The sequence below is a fragment of the Babylonia areolata genome, chromosome 6 (genome assembly GCF_041734735.1).
Source record: "Babylonia areolata isolate BAREFJ2019XMU chromosome 6, ASM4173473v1, whole genome shotgun sequence".
Classification (NCBI taxonomy): Eukaryota; Metazoa; Mollusca; class Gastropoda; order Neogastropoda; family Buccinidae; genus Babylonia; species Babylonia areolata.
This window is the reverse complement of record NC_134881.1, coordinates 130,101-152,600: the sequence shown is the minus strand read 5'-3', so window position 1 is coordinate 152,600 and position 22,500 is coordinate 130,101. Positions and strand designations below refer to the sequence as shown.

Below are 22,500 nucleotides of genomic sequence, written 5' to 3'. Positions count from 1 at the left end.
GGTTGAGGTTTTCGGGGTTTTTCTCCCATTCTTTTGTTTCTTTCAGGTCTTGAAGTCGGCATACTAGCTGGATTGTGTCTTCTGCTTGCCCCATCCATGATCTTCCTCGTCCTAGACGGCTGCCTTTTTGTTCTTTGACTGCGTCATGCAGTGGGTTTTGAGGGTTTTCTAATGCTTTGAAGTAGGTCTTGACCTGTTCTAACTTGTTTCTGGCCTGCACTGAAGGAAGGTCAAGCAGGTATCGCATGGTTTCTGTGGGCGTGTCTTTTGTTGTTCCAAGGATCAGCCTCATAGCTTCATTTTGGACTCTTTCTAATTTTAGGAGGTTGCTTTGAGACGGTGTTGTTAGCCCAAGTCCGTAGTCGATCACACTGAGGACGAGTGATTGGTATAGCAGGAAGAGGTGGCGTTGTTCAATTCCTTTGGTTGCCATTGCTTTTAAGACTGAAAGGCCCTTTTTGCATTTGAGAACAGTGTTTTCCGTATGTTTTCTGAAGGTCAGCATCCTGTCGAAGTGTATTCCTAGGTAGCGTAGGCATTCAGTTTTCTCAATTTGAATCCCATCGAATGACACAGAAGGTGGTGATTTGCTCGCGGTTTTGTTGTTGAGGGTGCACAGCAACGTTTGGGCTTTCGCTGGATTGATGGAAGATCCTGTGTCTTTGCACCATTGAGCAATATTGTTTAGTTGTTTCTGGACGGCTTCAGTTCTTTCCTGAGCATTTTTCGAAGTTTTGAAGACCAGGCCGTCATCCGCAAGGGTAAGCATCCGAGCAATTCCATTGTTGTTTAAGTCTGCAAGGCCCTTCGTGTAGACATTGTAGAGGACAGGAGAGAGTGGAGACCCTTGTGGCAGTCCCATGGATAGTTTAGAAGGTGCAGACATCCAATCTCCGAGGCGTAGGACGACGGTTCTTTCCTGAAGCGCTGCTGCTATCCATCTTGTCAGTGTCAAACTTACTCCATACCTTAGTAGCAGCTCCATGAGGTGCGCAAACTGGACTTTATTGTAGGCATCTTCAAGGTCAATTGCTACTGCTAGTGTTTCTTCTTTTCTTTGAAATCCTTCATACACCTCATATGCAAAAGCAGCTGCATTTTCCCATGTGGACTTGCCTGTTCTGTAACCACCTTGATTTGAAGGGAGAATGTGCCTGTGTTCAAGATCCCTTGCAAGTTTCCTGGCTATCATGCGTTCCATGAGCTTTCCAACAATGTTTTGCATGGTTAGGATCCGGTAGCCGCTTACCTGACGATGGTCCTTTCCTGGTTTTGGTATGGGTTTTAAGAAGCTGTGTGTCCAGTCCTCCGGCACCTGTCCATTGTGGAAACTGTTTTGATATAGATGACACTAAGTCTAGTAATATCAATGCCATGATATGTTTCCCATGTTCATAGCGGTTGCATTATGTTTCGATACGTCTGGCATCCTGACAATACTACCACCATATTGTAATCGTTTTCCCAGAAGGGTGAATGGTCTTGGATGTATGTATATTATGCTACACATCTTTCCGTTGGAATCCTCTAGTTCATACACTGGCGGATAATACTAATGCAGCAGATTGGGCAGTTTGGCTGGTATGATATTTAAGGACTGCAGTATCAAGACTGTGATGTCTTAAATACGGTAGATTTGTTACTTCAAAGCTACAGTTCCAGTGAAGGAGTTTCACTCTGAGTTTTCTTTTGTTTGTACATTACTGTAATTATTATCATTATGATTTTGTTTATTTTATTTTATTCATTTATTTATCTAGTTTTATTGCATGCAATTATCTCTGTGTTAAGTCTGAAGAGGGGCGATGAGAATAAATGCTGAATCATATATGGCGGATGGAAAAGAAACACGCAATGTGAAAAAACAGAGGCAACAATGACAAAATGAATTAAATCTCTCACAGTGTTTACGTCCACAGATGATAATGGAAGGGTATAAACTAGTTGTTCACCAGCAGGGATCGGTGCTGTCAGAGTTAATGTCATCAACCACAGATGATAATGGAAGGGTATAAACTAGTTGTTCACCAGCAGGGATCGGTGCTGTCAGACTTAATGCCATCAACCACAGATGATAATGGAAGGGTATAAACTAGTTGTTCACCAGCAGGGATCGGTGCTGTCAGACTTAATGCCATCAACCACAGATGACGGGCAATAATGAGTGGTGTCACTTTCAATGATAATCATATATCAGTTCGTAGCGGTTCCACCACGGGTTCTGATTTTCAGCAAGGTGCGTAAGGGTGTAACGGGAGGGATGTTGGGGTCTCGATGTCATCACGTTGTGCCTTGGCCTTGCCGGTCGTCGTGGGGGCTCCCAGAAGAGGTCCCGCAGGTGCCTGCCGATGTTTCATGCAAGAAAACTGGTTGGGGTGAATCGTGTTTTTATGTAGCTCTAGTTAGTAATTTAAGTTATCATTAGACACAAGTGGGTCAGGTCAGGGGCATAGCCCTTGCTACTGGTACCATGTAACCTAGTACTACCTGCCGCATGTGAAGTCTCCCAACGACGGACCAGGCGGAGGAGGAAACCTTTCCCAACGGCTGTGAAGGCAGAAGAGGATGACCAAAGGGCAGGGGGAGCTCTTACCCTTGGCTGGAAGTCCTCCTAGGAGACGGAACTCCGAAGAAAAAACCTGCACCTTTCGAGGCTGTCCTACACGTGGCAGTGTCTGCACCCGTGGGACTGTGAGCGTCGGTAGACGAGAGAGTGGGGAAGGGACTGCACAACTCCTCCTCACTAAAAAAAAAAGCACCTGTGCTGGTCAGGCAACCAGGCTACTGTCGGAACGACGAGCTAGCCCTTCAACACCCAGCTTTCCCAAGCCCTACGGCGATGAAGAAGTGGTAACGGGGACAGGCAGAGGATGCTGCTGGCAGTCCCTAGTCACGACTCTGCACGCAGGCGGCTGTGGGGTGATTGTCGTCCGCCATAGACTGGGGCAGATGCGGCGCCCGTATCCTGCCACAGTGTCTGAGCAGCCCTTTTTAGGGACAGCACTGCTCTCCCCACACGGGGAAGGGGAGATAAAAGGATCCTTAAACAAGGCCTGCCTCACCTATTTCCTAGTAGGAAACCGCACCTACTTGGACATCCAACACTAGCGGTTGTAAACAACAGAAGAAAAGAACCAGGAGTCATGCCCTGACTCTGGGTGCCTGGAATGTTCGCACCCTTTTGGACAGAGACAACAGACCAGAAAGGCACACAGCGCTCATTGCTAGAATGCTTGATCGCTTCCAGGTGGACATAGCAGCCATGAGCGAAACCAGGTCTGCCGATGAAACCCAGCTGGAGGAAGTTGGAGGGGGCTACACCTTCTACTGCACTGGGAAGCCAGATGGCACCCCAAGAACCTCAGGCGTGGCTTTGCCATACGAACCAAACTTCCATGACAGCTTGACAGCCTTCGCTTGGGATAAACGGTAGACTGATGACCCTGTGTATGAAGCTGCCCAAGGATCGCTTCGCCACAGTCATCAGCTGCTATGCCCCGACGATGACCAACCCTGATGACATCAAAGAAGCTTTCTACGAGGAGCTCAGCCACACCATTTCAGCGGTAGACAGAAAGGACAGGCTGATCATCCTTGTGGATTTCAATGCCCGTGTCGGCGTGGACTTTTCCTCGTGGCCAAAAGTCCTAATACAGCACGGCACTGGCAAGTGCAATTCCAACGGACTGCTTTTGCTCTCGCTTTGCACGCAGCGTGGACTGACCATCACCAACACCCTCTTCCAACAAGCGGACAAGTACAAGAACACACGGATGCACCCCCGCTGCAAGCAATGGCACATGCTGGACTATGTGATTGTCCGGCAGAGGGGACAGAGGTGATGTTTCCATTACATGCTACATGAGAGGAGCAGTCTTGGTCGGACCATCAGACTTGCACGCAAGCTCCAACCAGCCAGGCAGAAACCCACTAGGAAGCTGAACATCCACCTCTCCCTATTCCCTATCACCAAGGACGTGCTGCAGCAGCAAATCCAAGCAGCTCTCCAAGAAATTCCTTCATCGACTGATGCAGAAGAAGTATGGACCACCTTTAGAGATGCTGTGTACACGGCAGCTGACACACTCGGCTTTGTACAGAGGAGCCACAAAGACTGGTTTGATGAGAACGACTCTGGAATCTCCAAGCTCCTGATCACTGCTTATACGGCATCAGGATAACATTTCCGATAAAGACTGCCAGAGGAAGAAGAACCAGTTCTTGCAAACCAAGCAACTCGTACAGAAGAGGCTGCGTGAGATGAAGAACACCTGGTGGGTGAGAAAGTCCAAAGAGCTTCAGTCCGCTGCTGATGCTCATGACATGAAGACCTTCCATGATGGTCTCCGAGCTCTGTATGGGCCGAGAGTCTCAGGTTCAACCCCTGTCCCGAGCCTTGGACCAGACCCACCCTCCTGACAGACAAGGAAGACATCCTTGCCCGCTGGGCAGAGCCCTTCAACACCCTCCTCAACAGGGACTTGTCCGTATCTTACGAGGTAATTGCAGCCCTCCCACAGCTACCAGTCAATGACTCGCTAGCTGACCCTCCCACTAAGGCCCAGACCCGGAAGGCCCTGAAGCTGACAACGTCAGGAAAAGCACCAGGAGCGGATGGAATCCAGGCTGACATCTACAAGTATGGAGGCGAGGTGCTGACAGACAAGCTGACCGCCCTGTTCCAGTCTATCTGGGAGAGAGGAGAGGTCCCCCCAGGATTTCAAGGATGCTTCAATTGTCCACATTTGCAAACGGAAGGGAGATAAAAATTCCTGTGATAACCACCGTGGAATCTCTCTGCTCTGCATCACCGGCAAGATCTTCACCCACATCATACTGATCAGACTGGTTGACCATGTCTCCAACACAGTCATCCCTGAAGCACAGTGCGGCTTCCTCTCAGGCAGGGGAACATGTGACATGGTGTTTGCCGTACGCCAGATGCAAGAGAAGTGCTGTGAGCAGAACAAGAAGCTCCACATGGTCTTTGTAGACCTGACTAAGGCCTTCGACACGGTGAACCACAGTGGTCTGTGGAAGATCCTCCTAAAGTTCGGCTGCCCAGAGAGCCTAATCCAGCTGATTGCGTCATTCCATGATGGCATGCAGGCGAGAGTACAGGAAAATACTGACATGTCGGATCCATTCCCTGTGGTAAATGGAGTGAAGCAGGGCCGCGTCCTGGCACCCACACTGTTCTCCATTCTCTTCTCTGCCATGCTGATTGACGCCTTCCAAGACTGTGACCGGGGCATCTACATTCAGTTTCGCACAGATGGCAACCTTTTCAACTTGCGGCGACTCCATGCCAGGTCCAGGGTGTTTGAGGCACTGGTGAGAGAGTTCCTCTTCGCTGATGACTGTGTGGTTGCTGCACACACCCATGAGGACATGCAGTTCATTATGGACAGGTTCTCAACCTCCTGCAGGCACTTTGGACTCACCATCAGCCTCAGCAAGACCGAGTCCATGTACCAACCAGCTAGCTCACAGAACACCAGTCGACAAGTCGACAAGTTTTGCTACCTGGGCAGCACCCTATGCGGCAATGGAGCCCCTGATGCAGAAGTGACGCTGCGCATCGCCAAGGCCAGCTCTGCCTTTGGCAGACTCAACAACAGGCTGTGGAACAACAAAGGCATCAGGTTCAGCACCAAAATCAAAACCTACAGAGCTGTTGTGCTGACCACCTTGTTGTACTGCTGTGAAACATGGACGACGTATCGCCGTCACATTCAGCAACTTGAGCAGTTTCACCAGAGATGCCTAAGAAAGATCCTCGGCATGAAGTGGCAAGACAGGGTCTCCAACCTCCAGGTCCTAGAGAGGAGCGGCCTGCCCAGCATCAAAAGCTTGCTGATCCAGTGTCAGCTATGCAGGACAGGACACGTTGTCCGCATGACAGACAACAGGATCCAGAAGATGCTTTTGTAGGCTATGGGAAGGACCAAAACTTGGGAAAGCCCCTGACGTTTCGGGCCCAACCTTAAACACAACCTAAAACCCTGCCAGACCGCCGGGGAATTTCCTACCGCTCCGCTGGAGGTCTTCTCGGGCAAAAAGATTTGAAAACAAAGAAACGGGGCCTTTAAGGAAAGCATGGCAAGGAAGCAGGGCTCACTTCGGGGGAGTTTCCCTTTGAACACCGGGGGGTTGTGCATCCAAACGGCCTCTTCTCCAATAGGCACACCCAACAATCCTGCCTCCTACCCCATGGGGCCACGGAACTCACATTGGGGGTATCTTCGCTCTCTTACAGGCGTGACACTCATTGCCACCCGCCCCTCCCGAAAAGGTTCCCCTTTGCTGCTTTGGCTCTTTAGACCAATAAAAAAAATTTTTTAAATTTTTGGGGCCCAAACATGCAAACCCCACACGCAACCCCACGCCTGCGCACACACACACATCCCCGGTGCGGGGAAAACACATACACACACAACACAAACACACACACTCACTTCACTCGCAAGCACTCAGACAGGAAGAAAGGCAGATTGCAAGGTAGCAAGGAAGGACTTTCAGTTTCAGTTTCTCAAGGAGGCGTCACCGCGGAAAATCCATACGACACACCACTTGTTCTGGGCAGATTTCTGACAGCAGGATTATGCAGTCAGGCCTTGAGTGCATGCAGAACAATTGTATAACTATCAAAGTGGATTTCTTTTTTTGCAGAATTTTGTCAGAAGACAACACTCTCGTTGCCGTGGGTTCTTTTTTTAGTGCGCCAAGTGCGTGCTGCACACGGGACGCCCTTATCGTCACCCGAATGACTGGATGCTGTTTGATTCTCCAGTCACACTTGGGAGAAAGGGCGAGAGCAGGATTCGAACCCACACCCTCACGGACTTTTTATATTGGCAGAGAGCGTCTTAACCAGTCTGCCACCTTCCTCCAAGGAAGAAAGGAGGGATGGAGGGCAGTGGACCAGTCTGGCGCTGACAACACCACCAACCTTGACGTGGTCCATGGGGATGACAGACAGAAACTAAAGACAGAAAAGGAAGGAGGAATGAAGGAAAGTCCCAAGCCGTGACTGACCCTCACACGACCAATCTTGATGCGGTCCATGGGGATGACAGACAGACAGAAACGAAAGACGAGAAGGAAGGAGAAATGACTGACCCTGCACACGACCAATCCTGATGCGGGCCCACTGGGTCTCCGTTGGAGTCAAAGGAGGGAGGGTCCCCCGTACTCCATGAAGCTCACGTTCAGCAGATTACCATAGAGCAGGTCGGACAGATCCTTGTCTGTGTACGTGAAGTCCTCCAGACCTTTGCTGCCACCTTCCATAATCATCATCATCATCATCGTCGTCGTCGTCATCAATGTCATCATCGTCGTCATCATCATCGTCATGGTCTGTTCTAAGCATGCTTCCAAACGAAAGCCAGGTAGCAACAAACAAAAGAACATAGCATCCATTCACATTACATAGTGAGGAAAGATAACATAGCATCCAGTCACATTACATAGTGAGGTTGTGGAAATGGGAAGAGGGAGACAGAGAGAGAGGACAGTAATAGAGGAAGGACAGAGACAGAAGCATGGTCATATAAACAAACAGGCAAACAGACAGGTGAGATGGTCCCCCCAAAACAGGGGTTACAATCAGCTCCCCGTACAGAAGAGAGAACAGAACAGAGTGTCAAACAGACAGACAATGTAGATAGGGCCAACCCCTACGCCAACCACCCAAAGTCAGCTAGCGGTTATCACTTCCCCAAAAAATGAAAAGTACTGAACTCCCTTCGTGAGCTTCCTGCAAGCAGAGATCAATTAATGTCAGCATGCACACCCTCGACAACAGAGTATGGCTGGGTAAAAACGGTCATGTATCGTGAAAGCCTACTCACACAAACAGAAGTGAACGGAAGAGTTGCAGTGTGGCGAACGCAGGAGGAGAGCTCCATACCTCTGTCCAGGAGCGTCTGTCGAGTGGCATTGAGCGCCAGCGCCATGGCCCACACAGCGTCATAGCCTTGAGCCCATGTGCTCTCCGACCAGCGTTTTGGGTTGTTCACTTTTTTGTGGTACGCCGTCAGGAAATCTGTGTAGCCAACCGGACACACTGGGCACAGGGCTGACAACAAAAAACACCAGACATGCCCCTTTCATCCGTGTTTTCTTCATTCTGAATGTGGGGGGCAGTTAGTACTTCTTCCATTCTGACTGTGGGGCAGTTAGTACTTCTTCCATTTGCTGACTGTTGGGGGGCAGTCATTTCTTCTTCCATTTGCTGACTTTTGTTGGGGGGGGGCGGTCATTTCTTCTTCCATTTGCTGACTTTTGTGGGGGGCAGTCATTTCTTCTTCCATTTGCTGACTTTTGTGGGGGCAATCAGTACTTCTTTCCATTTCCTGACTGTTGTGGGGGCAATTAGTACTTCTTCCATGTTGCTGACTGTTGTGGGGGCAGTTAGGTACTTCTTCCATGCTGACTGTTGTGGGGCAATTAGTACTTCTACTTCTTCCATTGCTGACTGTTGTGGGGGCGGTTAGTACTTCTTTCATTTGCTGACTGTTGTGGGGGGCAGATCAGTACTTCTACTTCTTCCATTGCTGACTGTTTTGTGGGGGCGGTTAGTACTTCTTCCATTGCTGACTGTTGTGGGGGCAGTTTAGTACTTCTTCCATTTGCTGACTGTTGTGGGGGCAATTAGTACTTCTACTTCTTCCATTGCTGACTGTTGTGGGGGGCAGTCAGGAACGTTTTCCATTTGCTGACTGTTGTGGGGGCAATTAGTACTTCTTTCATTTGCTGACTGTTGTGGGGCAATTAGTACTTCTTTCATTTGCTGACTGTTGTGGGGGCAATTAGTACTTCTACTTCTTCCATTGCTGACTGTTGTGGGGGCAGTCAGAACGTCTTCCATTTGCTGACTGTTGTGGGGGCAGTTAGTACTTCTTCCATTTGCTGACTGTTGTGGGGGCAATTAGTACTTCTACTTCTTCCATTGCTGACTGTTGTGGGGGCAATTAGTACTTCTACTTCTTCCATTGCTGACTGTTGTGGGGGCAGTTAGTACTTCCATTTGCTGACTGTTGTGGGGGCAATTAGTACTTCTACTTCTGCCATTGCTGACTGTTGTGGGGGCAGTTAGTACTTCCATTTGCTGACTGTTGTGGGGGCAATTAGTACTTCTACTTCTTCCATGCTGACTGTTGTGGGGGCAGTTAGTACTTCCATTTGCTGACTGTTGTGGGGGCAATTAGTACTTCTACTTCTGCCATTGCTGACTGTTGTGGGGGCAATCAGTACTTCTTCCACTGCTGTCTGTTGTGGGGGCAGTTAGTACTTCTTCCATCTGCTGTCTGTTGTGGGGGCAGTTAGTACTTCTTCCATTTGCTGACTTTTGTGGGGGGGCGGTCATTTCTTCTTCCATTTGCTGACTGTTGTGGGGGCAATTAGTACTTCTACTCTTCTATTTCTGACTGTTGTGGGGGCAGTCAGTACTTCTTCCATTGCTGACTGTTGTGGGGGGCAGTTAGTACTTCTTCCATTTGCTGACTGTTGTGGGGGCACTTACCTCGAATAACTGGTAGACTGACTGGCTTACTAGTTTTATGAATGGAGTATTAAGTGGATAATGGATTATTGACTGAATGGAGTTTTAAGTGACTGATGGACTGCGTGGAGCGTTGATGACAGCTTGAGTTTTGAAATGACTGCCTGGAGTTTTGAATGACTGCCTGGAGTTTGAAATGACTGGCTGGAGTTTTGAAATGACTGGTTGGAGTTTGAAATGACTGGCTGGAGTTTGAAATGACTGGGTGAGATTTGAGCTGAATAAATGAATGAGAGAAGATTTGACTGAATAAATGATGAGAGAAGATTTGACTGAATGACTGTGTGGAGTTTTAAAAGACGTACTTGGCAGGAGTTTCATTTTACTAAAATACTGGTGGAGTGTGGTTCGTCCGTCGGAATCGACGACGACCATCTAGTCATCCTGGGGGTGGGTGGGTTGGGCTCTGTGGGTGCGCAGATGACTGGTCAGCCAATCCGCGCCCGGAAGGTTCTGACGCAGTGTGACAGGGATGGTGGCGGCTGTCGGGGGGACATGCTGGCACTGCTTTTCCTGGCCTGTCTGCGTTGCTCTGCTGCAGCGATTCTGTTGGCCTCACAGGATTTGGCGCCTTTGTGGACAGCTGAACGCCACTTTGGTCTGTCCATTGCATTCAGCTCCCATTGTCGCGGCTGATGTTGAAGGCCTTCAGAGAAGCTTTCAGAGTGTCTTTGAAGCGCTTCTTTTGGCCTCCATGGGAGTACTTGCCATGTTGGAGTTCGCCGTACAGCAGTTTCTTGGGAGCCGGTGGTCTGGCATGGCGAACTACATGGCCTGCCCAGCGCAGCTGGGCCTGCATCAAGATGGTGTAGATGCTGGGCAAGTTGCACGAGTGAGCACCTCTGTGTCAGGGATCTTCTCTTGCCACTTTATGCCGAGAAGTTTTTCTGAGGCTGGGTGGTGTGGTAGTGGTTCAGCTTTTGGCGTGGCGTTTGTAGACCGTCCATGATTCACATCCATAGAGCAGTGTGGTGAGAACTATGGCCTTGTATACTTTAAGCTTCGTCTCCAGGGTGATGCCTCTCCTGTTCCAAACGTTTCTATGGAGTCTGCCGAAGGCAGCGCTGGCTTTGGCGAGTCTGGCATTCACCTCGTCGTCGATGACAACTGTGCGAGAGAGTGTACTGCCCAGGTATGTGAACTTGTCCACCGCCATTCAGTCGTTTGCCCGTTGATGAAGATGTTTAGTTCAACGTAAGGCTTTCCTGGAGCTGGCTGATGCATCACCTCAGTCTTCTTTGTGCTGATTGTGAGGCCAAAGTTGCCACAGGCAGCAGAGAACTTGTCGACGCTGTGTTGCATGTCAGCTTCGGAGGCAGCCATCAGCAAACAGGAAGTTGTTGACGGTGTCTGTCCTCACCTTGGTTTTTGCTTGAAGCCTCCTGAGGTTGAAGAGTGAGCCATCTGTGCGGTACCTGATGCCAATGCCTACGTCAGCGTCTCTGAAGGCATCTGTCAGCATGGCTGAAAATATGAGACTGAACAGGGTGGGGGCAAGAACACACCCTTGCTTGACTCCGTTGGAGACAGGGAATGGTTCTGAAGTCTCTCCGTTGTCTTGGACTCGGGCCAGCATCCCATCGTGTATTTGCCGTATGATGGTGATGAACTTTCTGGGACATCCGTACTTCGCCATGATTCTCCAAAGGCCATCTCTGCTAACAGTATCGAAGGCCTTGGTCAGATCGACATAGGTGGAGTAAAGGTCGGCGTTCTGTTCCTGACACTTCTCCTGGAGCTGCCTGGCAGCAAACACCATGTCGATAGTCCCCGCGTTCTTTCCGGAAGCCACACTGGCTCTCTGGTAGGAGACCTTGCTCAAGGTGCGCAATGGGATGGTTGAGTGGCACTCTGGCCAGAGTCTTGCCTGCGACGGACAGCAGGGATATTCCACGATGGTTGTCACAGGCCTGACGATTTTCTTTGCGCTTGTACAGGTGTATGATGGAAGCGTCTTTGAAGTCCTGTGGAACTGCCTCATGCTGCCAGATGAGCTGGAACAGCTGATGAAGCTTCTCAGTCAGCGCCATACTACCTTCTTTGTAGACCTCAGCTGGAATGGAGTCTTAGCCAGGGGCTTTGCCACTGGATAGCATACGGATAGCTTTCTGGGTCTCCTCCAAGTTGGAACGGCATCCAACGACTCACTGACTAGCACCTGGGGGAGTCGGTCGATGTCTTCATCATTGATGGTGGAAGGGCGGTTCAGTACGCTGTCAAAGTGTTCAGCCCATCTCTCAAGGATCCCGTCCTTGTCAGTGATTAGGGTAGAACCATCAGCACTGAGGAGTGGAGCAGATCCGGAGGTGGTGGGACCGTAGACTTCTTTCAGGCCGTTATAGAAGTTCTTCATGTCGTTCCTGTCTGCATCAGCTTTGTTGCTCAACCAGGAATCCTGCATCTGCCGCAGCTTCAGCTGGATGGTGCTGCGTGCGCTCTTCAGTATGTCTTTCTTTGACTGTGACTTGGGATCTTCAATGTGGGCTCTGTAGGCTTGGCGTTTGGCTTCTAGCAGCTGCTTGATCTCAGTGCAGTTCTCATCAAACCAGTCTTTGTGCTTCCTGACAGAAGGCCCCAGGCACTCCATGGCAGTGTTGTACACCGTCTCATGCAGTGCGCCCCATGCTGCCTCCACATTCTGGTTGTCCAGCACGGTGGACTCAAGGCGTTCCTCCAGGGCGTCAGCAAAGCTCTGCTTGATGTTGCCTAGCTGGTGGAGTATTAACTGACTAAAATAATGGGTTGATTTTTAAATGATTAAAAGACTGGGTGCAGTTTATTGTGAAGAGTTTTGAATAACTGACTGACTGGAAATTTATTTCACTGACTGGGAGGAGTTTGAACTGAATGACTGGATGAAGTCATTACTCTAGTTGTTAACAGGAACGGCGAGCACGCACACATGTAGGCACGTATGGTTTGGAGTGAGGAAGGCAACGAAAAAGATGGGAGAGAGAGAGAGAGAGAGAGAGAGAGAGAGACAGAGAGACAGAGAGAGACAGAGAGAGACAGACAGAGAGACAGACAGAGAGAGACAGACAGAGAGAGAGAGACAGACAGAGAGAGAGAGAGAAGAAATTAATAGAATCAGACTATCATTGTATGCTTGAACCGTTATTTGTATTTATATTTCTTTTTATCACAACAGATTTCTCTGTGTGAAATTCGGGCTGCTCTTCCCAGGGAGAGCGCTTCGCTACACAACAGCGCCAACCTTTTTTTCCTGCGTGCAGTTTTATTTGTTTTTCCTATCGAAGTGGATTTTTCTACAGAATTTTGCCAGGAACAACCATTTTGTTGCCGTGGGTTCTTTTACGTGCGCTAAGTGCATGCTGCACACGGGACCTCGGTTTATCGTCTCATCCGAATGACTAGCGTCCAGACCACCACTCAAGGTGGGAGAAAATATCGGCGGCTGAGCCGTGATTCGAACCAGCGCGCTCAGATACTCTCGTTTCCTAGGCGGACGCGTTACCTCTAGGCCGTCACTCCTTGCAACACGGTCAGATCATACACACTTTACTGGGATCAAGTTGGTTACATACTGAATCAGAATGATCTCCCTCGACACCATCTTCCTTTGTGTCCACTCACTCGTGGTTGAGGTAGACGATGCCCACGTCAATGTAGCCCTCTACCGCCTCTTCCATCTCTTCAGGACTGCAGCTGATGCTGTCTTCGGCACGTTTCCACCAACCTGGCTCATACCACGAGCCTAAAATCCACACCACACGACGTCCGTACAGCCCCACTTTGTAAGCCTGCAGGCAGAAAAAACAATGGGAAGGGGAGGGTGGTGATAACGTAGGCTGCCACATCTGCCATTTGAGATAAGGAAGGAAGAAAATGACGATTTAAATTTGTTTTTCTTTTTTTGTTCACGATATTTACGGGATATTCTTTGAGTCAACAGAAAAATTTGATATTTCAGACGATGATCTTACTAAAAGGTGGCATCTTATGGGTCACCAGGTCACATGTGAAACATGAAATGCAAAACGAGACCATTTCACAAGAAACATATCGCTGATTGCCTGAAGACGAGTTCACTGTCAATGGACAATCTTCTTTTTCTTCTTCTTCAGCGTTCGTGGCCTTGAAACTTCCACGTTCATTTAAATAATTATGTGAGTGGACGTTTATATCAACGACCGTTTTCACCTCGCCAAGTAGGCACCCTTACACCATTTTCAGAGTTGTGTATGCTGGATATATTCTTGTCTATGAACAACAATTGCCAGTGCCTATGAATATGACCTACTAAACTGAACGCTGGCATGGATCACAGGATCTTGCATAGTTAATTGTCTGCATGTGAATATTCCTGAAGGGGTTCAGGCACTAACAGGTCTGCACATTTGATGATCTTGGAGATCTCCACCCCTAACCCACCAGGCGCCGCAACCAGGATTCGAACCGAGGACCCATGACTCTCAGATTGAAAGTCCAACGCTTTTAACCATTCGGCTGTTATGCCCATTCCATGGACGGTCTGTTTCTCTGGCCTTCCCCGTTGTTCAGACTGACTTACTCTGGCCTTCCCCGTTGTTCAGAGTGACTGACTGACTAACTCTGACCTTCCCCGTTGTTCAGACTGACTGACTCTGGCCTTCCCCGTTGTTCAGACTGACTAACTCTGACCTTCCCCGTTGTTCAGACTGACTGACTGACTCTGACCTTCCCCGTTGTTCAGACTGACTGACTCTGACCTTCCCCGTTGTTCAGACTGACTGACTGACTAACTCTGACCTTCCCCGTTGTTCAGACTGACTAACTCTGACCTTCCCCGTTGTTCAGACTGACTGACTGACTCTGACCTTCCCCGTTGTTCAGAGTGACTGACTCTGACCTTCCCCGTTGTTCAGACTGACTGACTCTGGCCTTCCCCGTTGTTCAGACTGACTAACTCTGACCTTCCCCGTTGTTCAGACTGACTGACTAACTCTGACCTTCCCCGTTGTTCAGACTGACTGACTAACTCTGACCTTCCCCGTTGTTCAGACTGACTGACTGACTCTGACCTTCCCCGTTGTTCAGACTGACTGACTGACTCTGACCTTCCCCGTTGTTCAGACTGACTGACTGACTCTGACCTTCCCCGTTCAGACTGACTGACTAACTCTGACCTTCCCCGTTGTTCAGACTGACTGACTCTGACCTTCCCCGTTGTTCAGACTGACTGACTGACTCTGACCTTCCCCGTTCAGACTGACTGACTAACTCTGACCTTCCCCGTTGTTCAGACTGACTGACTCTGACCTTCCCCGTTGTTCAGACTGACTGACTAACTCTGACCTTCCCCGTTGTTCAGACTGACTGACTTACTCTGACCTTCCCCGTTGTTCAGACTGACTGACTCTGACCTTCCCCGTTGTTCAGACTGACTGACTAACTCTGACCTTCCCCGTTGTTCAGACTGACTGACTCTGACCTTCCCCGTTGTTCAGAGTGACTGACTCTGACCTTCCCCGTTGTTCAGACTGACTGACTAACTCTGACCTTCCCCGTTGTTCAGACTGACTGACTGACTCTGACCTTCCCCGTTGTTCAGACTGACTGACTCTGACCTTCCCCGTTGTTCAGACTGACTGACTAACTCTGACCTTCCCCGTTGTTCAGACTGACTGACTCTGACCTTCCCCGTTGTTCAGACTGACTGACTAACTCTGACCTTCCCCGTTGTTCAGACTGACTGACTCTGACCTTCCCCGTTGTTCAGACTGACTGACTAACTCTGACCTTCCCCGTTGTTCAGACTGACTGAGTGGCAAGGTCTGGAACATTCTCGTCACAGGTCAGAGTTTACTGACGTAAAACAAACATAACCCTCAATAATACAGTTTACAAAAAAGAGTTACTTCAAACAAAAGACATGGTCATTATTAAACATCGTAGGAACATTATCCAACATTCCACAACTAGACCATGTCAACAAACATCACACAGATAAATTGTTGAGCGCTGGCTGTCAGTGCACGTGGGCGTGTCATCTCCATGATAACTTTGATATGACAATTTCTTGTTACATTGGTGTTATGTGCATATATCAGTGTGACAAATTTGTCAAACTCGGTCACACGGCTGGGGAAAACTAAGCTGAACACACACGCGCGCGCAAGAACACACGCACCCCCCAGCCACCCCACCTCCTCCCCCCCCCCTCCGCACCTCCCCCCCCCAGCCCCCCCCCCCCCCCCCCCCCCACACACACACACACACACACGCACGCACACCAGCAATAACCATGACTGCTGTAGGAACTTACTTCACAAAACACCCTCCTGGCTCTGTCTTCATAGAACAAGCCTATGATGATCCGACAATCGTGATCCTGCAGATCAACAACAACAAAAAAATCATTTTTAATTCTACAGTCCTTGGCTGGAATCCAGGCTACGTCTGGTGGGTCAAGGGTGGCCATGTTTTCTGATATCCCAGGTTAGCATCATTGACATTGTGGACTTGCTATTTGCCTTGACTCTCTTTGTGTGCTTACCACAGGCAAAATATCAAATGCGCACGTTAAATAATCCGCAACCGATGTCAGCGTTCGATGGGTTATGGAAACATAACATACTCAGTACACACAACCCCGCAAAGGGTGTATGGCTCAATAAGGAGCGGTGGCCTATGGCCCTGAGGTAGTACACCCGACTAAGGTGCCAGTGTCCACAGGTTCCAGTCCTATATACGGACTGGGATTTTTTTTACCCCTTTTGAAGCCCTTGGGCAGTGTTGTGGCTGTTTGTCATTTGGATCAAACGATCAACCAAACCCCAAGTGCTCTCAAAGAACCCAAAACGAACGAAACGAAAGTTTATTCAATAAGGCCATGGCCCCATTTGAAGGGGTGATTACATATTTTGTAAGAATAGATTTGCATAAGAATATAATCTCACCACGTGTATGTTCAAAGCTCTGTTCTCTTTAACCAATCATGAAACTCCGTCGTTTTAATGACATAGATAAATATGGCAAGATTCGAAAAAAACGTTATCATTTGTAGAAGACAGAAGTAATACTAACCGAAACTTACTTGGTCTGCTATAATATCTCAACGGAATATATATTTGTCTCAAGTCATCTAATACAGGACAACATAATACGAAATGGACTTCATCTTCTTTTGCAGATCTACATAATGGACATACCATATCGTTTACAGTGCTGGGCTTGTGTCTTTTGCTGTGTACGTTGATATCAGATACATCAAAACGAAACCTTGTTAAAGCACATCTGATGACTCGGTTTATATTTTTTTGCTAAATATGGTTCTGTGAAACGATTCCTTTTAAACAATCTGAACAAAGAAAATCTTTTACTATTTTGTACATGGTCGTTCCATCCCTGCCATCTACAGTCAACCATACGCTGTTTAAAGCAAACAATAAAATCATGAACACATCCAACCCCTTGGAACCAAAGAACCCACAGCAGCAGAAATGTTGTGCCCGACAAAATTATGTGAAACAATTCACATTCATAGTAAAACATACATTTACAGACCAAAAAATACAAATATGGGCGATAATGCAGTGTGGCACTGCGCACTGTCGGGTACAGCAGCCCTAATTTCACACAGAAATAAGCTGTGACAAAAAGTAATTCAACACAACACGAAACCTTCAGATTGTTGACTTGGAGAGTTGGGTCTTCATCGAAGATCTCAGAGCGAAGTATGGTGAAGTTGTTCTTCTTCAGTCTCCGATTCAGGTCGTTGGCTGTCTGTCACACACACACACACACACACACACACACACACACACACACACACACACACACACACGCACACAATGAGGCCAACTGAATTAATAAAAACAACAACAACAACAACACACACACACACACACACACACACACACACACACACAATGAGGCCAACTGAATTAATAAAACACACACACACACACACACACACACACACACACACACACACACAATGAGGCCAACTGAATTAATAAAAACAACAACAACACACACACACACACACACACACACACACACACACACACACACACACAGAGGCAAAACTAAATGTATGTATGTGACGACACGACAGAAGCGACAAAAAATGCATACCTACTTTACACCTTTATACATCCACGGGAAAACAATTGAAAAAGTTACAACACACAAAGTATTGGGGGTCATAATAGACAATGACCTGTCATGGACTGATCATATTGCTGATCTAGGAAAAAGAATTTCCAAAAGAATATACCAGCTTAGCAAGGTTAAACATTTTCTCAATCTTCATTCTAGGAAGCTATTTTTTCACGCACACATTCTATCTCTCATAAACTATGCATCCACGTTGTGGGATAATGCCAGCGAAACTAACCTCAAACACATCAGTCGCTTGCACAAAAGAGCTCTAAAACTGATTAAACTAAAATCTAATACTTTGACAGATAATGACTATAAAAATTTAGACATTCTTCCGCTCAAAAGTCGACTGTTACTTAACAAATGTATGTGTATGCACAGTATAGCGAATGGAACGGCACCAAAGAAAATAACCCAGAATTTTATTACTAATGAAAATAGACACACTCACAAACTATCTTTTCCACGACCCCGAAACAATTTATATAAATCTAGTTTAACATATTCTGGGGGAACGATATGGAATGGTTTACCTCCTTCTTTAAAGTCATGTCGTCTAAAGCAACCATTCAAAAAAGCACTTAAGAAATATTTGATGGAAAAAATATGATCCCTTGATCCTTCGATTTGACTATCATTGTATCTGCTGTCTATATACTTGTCTGTCTATTTTTCTAACTTTAAACCTTCTCTGTCCTTCTGACTTTCTGTCTCCTTTCCATCTCTCGACTGTTACCTTTACCCGTCTGTCTCTCTCTCTCTCTCTCTCTCTCTCTCTCTCTATATATATATATATATATATATATATGTGTGTGTGTGTGTGTGTGTGTGGGTGTGTGTATGTGCATGTATATATATGTAGCTTTCTCTCTCGTTTTTCCTCTCTCTCTTTTCTTCCTGAATTAAGTTAATGATGTAAGAATGTCGCATTGCATGTTGTAATCGTGTCAGTATCATATGTAAATTTATTGCTTTTACGCTTGTATTATTTCTGTTGTTGTTGTTGTTCTCGGTAGAATTTTTGTGTATTTCTTGTAATTGTTTATTTCCATATATCTTTTCCAGACCCCCACTTCCCCCATTTCTTCCTTTTTAAATTTAAAAAAAAAATTTTCTTCTCTTTTTTATGAGGGCAGGATGTAAAAAAGCTGTATAAGCTTATTCTTTTACCCTCAATAAAGATCATTTTGACTTGACTTGACTTGACTTGACTTGACACACACACACACACACACACACACACACACAATGAGGCCAACTGAATTAATAAAAACAACACACACACACACACACACACACACACACACACAAGTTTCAAGTTTTAATTATCCTTTCACTCCTATTGGAGTATGGAGGATTACTGCAAAATACTCTTTTCGTGCCCATAACAAACATTTCCAAATACACAACAATGTCACATAAAAGTTGAGAAAATACAAATGTCTTTTAACTCCAAAAGTATAACTAGGCAACATTTGCAAATCTAATCATCTTACTTACAGCTAAAATGACTTTTTTGCCTCCTTTGAGCATATTACAAAAATTAAAAACCGATTTTGGAGACAAATATTTTTTAGGAACATATCTATTTCGTAACTGATCATAATTGGGACATTCCATTATAAAATGAAACTCATCACCAATCACAGACATCTTACAAACCTTACAAAACCGTAACTCTCGTGGTATGCCTTTGTGTCTCCCTGTTTCTATTTCCAGCTTATGATTACTACTTCGAAATCTGAAGAAGCTGATAACATAATTATCAGGCATTTGACTTATATATTTTTCTCTACCAAATCCACTTTTGAAATTTCGATAAAACAAACATTTACTACTCGCCTCTAGAGCATGTCTCCATAGATATTGAAAACTATCTCTCAAAGCAATGTTGACATTCTTGCAGAAAGATTTCCTCTCCAAGAAGAATTGACCATCCCAAACACAGTCATACCCTGCTTCTATTAAAATTTGTCTGATACAACTCATCCATTTTGAAGAATAAATGCCATTTCGATATAAGTCAAGTAATATTAAATATATTTTCCCAGAATATTTTTCTGTGTTTGATATTACTAAGCTGGTCCAAAATCGAACTTATCTCATTTTCACTAACACACTAATTGGATAAATACCAGTTTCTCCATAAACAATTTGGGTCATAGTATTTCTCTTCAGTTTGAACAAGCGTTTCAAAAATTTCAATTCTAATTTTTCAAGTATATCTACATTTTCATAACCCCATATTTCTGCACCATACAACAAAATAGGAACAATCATAGACTGGTACATGTCCAGAATGATATGTAAAGGTAAATCTTGATTTCTGGCTGACTGAAGTAACAAAAACATAGCTTTTTGGCCCTGTTCATAAATCATTTTTTTTAGCTTTATAAAAAGTTCCGTTTCTACTAAATTCGATGCCAAGATATTTAAAAGAATCGACAACATCCAAACATGCATCACCAAACTTAAAAACAGGCTTTAGCTTGTTTGTAGAATTAAATATCATCACTTTAGTTTTCTTTACATTGACCACTAGTTTCCATTCTAAACAATATTTGTGAAAAACATTGAGGGACTGCTGTAATCCTTCTTTCGTCTCTGAAAGTAAAATTGTGTCATCTGCATACAACAGTACAAATAATCGCATGTAATTATCTAACTCTGAAATGTTAACATTCAATAAAAGATCAACAGATGGACTCTTATGCTCAGTCAAATACAACTCTAAATCATTGATATACAGAGAAAAAAGCAAAGGCGAGAGATTTTCTCCTTGTCGTACACCCTTACAAATGCTAAAGAAATCAGATATTTCACCATTTAAAAACACACATGACTTAATTCTATCATACATGTTCATTATGACACGCAAAATTTTACCATTCACGCCTTCATGAACAAGTTTTTGCCATAACCCACTTCTCCAAACTGAATCAAAGGCTTTTTTTTTAAATCAACAAAAGCACAGTAAAGTTTCTTCTTTTTCATGGAGAAAATATCAATAAGTGATTTCAAAACAAACATTTGATCTAATGTAGAACGGAACTGTCTAAATCCTGCTTGGGCTCCTGAAAGTATATTGTTTGTATTGATATAATCAGTCAGTCTAGCATTTAACACTGTAGTGAATAGTTTTCCAACACAGCTGAGCAAAATTATCCCCCTATAATTATCACAGTCAAGTGTATCACCTTTGCCTTTATACAATGGCAATATCAAGCCGGATACCCATTCTTCTGGTACAACACCTTCGTCCAGTATCTTGTTAAATAATTTACAGTATGTTTCTGTCAGCAAAGGAACGCTGTTGATGATATATTCATTACGAATCATGTCTTCACCGGCACTTTTGCCATTCTTCAGTCTTTTGATGGCTGAAGTAATTTCATCTTCAGTAATACATGCATTTAAAATATCATCATTATCCTCTAAATTGATAATGTGCATTGCCGTTGTACTGTCAATATGTTCATTATCATTAATGTTAAGGTTGCTGAAATGGTGAAACATGTCTTCTAAGTTAATGGGACATGATGTTTTCTTTTTCTTTTTAATTCTATTCCATAGTTCTCTTGAATTGCTTTTGCGTAAACTACGTAGTTCTCTGTGCCATTTTTTTCTCCACGTCTTTTCTGCTTTCTTTAAAACGGACTTGTAACTTTTGCTGACTCTTTCGAGCGTGTCTCTATTTTTACTAGAATTTCTTTTTTTTACTCTGTGTTTAGCTTTAAAATACTCCGATCGGCTTCGTTTGCATGTGGAATCAAACCAGCTGCGACTGTCTCTGTGTTTTGTCTTAGAAGTACGAATTTGATATGTCCCGAGAGTATCTTTTGCCGTCTGAATCAGAATGTTTGCGAGTTTATCATTTATGACGTCAATATCATCAGCATCGATTGCGTCATTTAAGTGTGTAAGCTCAGCGTTACACACACACACACACACACAACACACACACACACACAATGAGGCCAACTGAATTAATAAAAACAACATGAACATGTGAACATCAATAAATGGTCAAATAACAAATGACGGAACAAAGCAGACATCAAAACAATGGGGTGGATATTTTCTATGTTCACATAACACCCACCTTGGAGAAGAGGTCCAACGTCTGAGTGATGATTGACACCCTGGACCAGCCGTAGTGACGCAGCAAAGCCAGACGGGCCGGGTTGCTGAGAACCTCAGGGGCAGCCACCCGGGCAAAGGTGGGGAACTTCTTTTTTTCTGAGAGGGTAGGAGACACGGAGGCGTAGGACATCTGCAACGACAATGGAGCACTCTTTCCTTTCATGATGACCGCTTTTGTTCCCCTCCGTCAGATCATGATGCTCTCTGTCAGATCATGATGCTCTCTCTGTCAGACCATGACGCTCTCTGTCAGATCATGATGCTCTCTCTGTCAGACCATGACGCTCTCTCTGTCAGACCATGACGCTCTCTCTGTCAGACCATGACGCTCTCTGTCAGACCATGACGCTCTCTGTCAGACCATGATGCTCTCTCTGTCAGATCATGATTCTCTATCATGATGCTCTCTCTGTCAGACCATGACGCTCTCTCTGTCAGACCATGACGCTCTCTCTGTCAGATCATGATTCTCTATCATGATGCTCTCTGTCAGACCATGACGCTCTCTGTCAGACCATGACGCTCTCTCTGTCAGACCATGATGCTCTCTCTGTCAGATCATGATTCTCTATCATGATGCTCTCTGTCAGACCATGACGCTCTCTGTCAGACCATGACGCTCTCTGTCAGATCATGATGCTCTCTCTGTCAGACCATGACGCTCTCTGTCAGATCATGATGCT

General features: G+C 46.0%; 1 pseudogene across 1 annotated transcript in view; it reads right to left on the bottom strand.

Moving 5' to 3' along the window:
* Positions 1–22,500, bottom strand: part of LOC143283194 (gamma-aminobutyric acid type B receptor subunit 1-like) — a 140,340-nt pseudogene that overhangs the window by 57,051 nt on the left and 60,789 nt on the right. Inside the window, exons 4-9 of the transcript XR_013055372.1 lie at positions 21,777–21,947; positions 17,192–17,293; positions 15,834–15,899; positions 13,163–13,329; positions 7,989–8,083; positions 7,123–7,286 (exon numbers count right to left, since the gene is read on the bottom strand). The product of XR_013055372.1 is annotated as a gamma-aminobutyric acid type B receptor subunit 1-like (transcript). The remainder of the gene's footprint in view (positions 1–7,122; positions 7,287–7,988; positions 8,084–13,162; positions 13,330–15,833; positions 15,900–17,191; positions 17,294–21,776; positions 21,948–22,500) is intronic.